The sequence below is a fragment of the Olea europaea genome, chromosome 17, assembly GCF_002742605.1.
Source record: "Olea europaea var. sylvestris chromosome 17, O_europaea_v1, whole genome shotgun sequence".
NCBI lineage: Eukaryota > Viridiplantae > Streptophyta > Magnoliopsida > Lamiales > Oleaceae > Olea > Olea europaea.
This window is the reverse complement of record NC_036253.1, coordinates 20514905-20515819: the sequence shown is the minus strand read 5'-3', so window position 1 is coordinate 20515819 and position 915 is coordinate 20514905. Positions and strand designations below refer to the sequence as shown.

The 915-nt window shown below is 36.3% G+C and overlaps 1 pseudogene; it reads left to right on the top strand.

The window, feature by feature from the left end:
• LOC111365699 lies at positions 1-603 on the top strand (annotated as a pseudogene).
• The last annotated feature ends 312 nt before the right edge of the window (positions 604-915 follow it).

Here is a 915-nt window from a genome sequence, read left to right as displayed (position 1 = left end):
ATGTCGTACACGATGGAGCAACTCGTTGTCGTCAACCCTTACAAGCCGAACATCCTTCTAGATCTCGAAAACTATGTGAATGAACAAGTCTCTCCTTAAACGTATAGTTTGAGTGCAAATCTTTTCCTTTTTCGTCTCTATCAGTTCGAGCCAGACAGAATGAGTACTCAAATTGTTGCCCGTATTTTGAGCAAGGCTTTGATGGTAATGTCGACACCAGATTTCAACCTTTGTCTCTTTTTAATTCCTGAAAGAGTGAAAATGGAAGAATAGTTTAAGGCCCTCATTGTTCTCTCACACTACTTGGAGACAGCAAGGTCTCCTAGTTATGGGACGAAGCAGCTAAGAGTCGCCACATGTTAGATGCTGTACGGGGGTTTGAACAAGCAGTTCAGGCGTATGCAACTCATGTACTTTCAATGACTTACCAGAGGATTTGGGATTTCGAGAATTGTTCTTGTCGAGGCCATCAACATTGAAGGTCTGTCTCTTGACAAGTTTATCGACCACCATGTATCCAACTCAAGTTGGGCTATAAAGAAGAGTCAGGATAAGGGCCAACTCATTATTCTCCCATGAAATGAATTCAAGCCGAATAATTAGCACGTAGATTGTCACTTTTTTGAGTTGTGTAAAAAAGTCGCGATTTTTATTTTTTAAAAAAAAGTGACATTGTGTCACTCTTTAATTTTACACAATATTTTTTATTTTCAAAAAACCTTTTTTTTTTATTTTGTCACTTTTTTGAGTTTGTCACTTTTTAAATTTTTGTCACTTTTTTTAATATTTGTCACTTTTTTATCTTTTTAAAAAATGTATGATATGTGATATTTTCCTAACATAATCAGCATGTGGACATGCTCATTATGTTAAGAATCACCACTACACTCACATGGGTTGTTTTGAATATGCTGA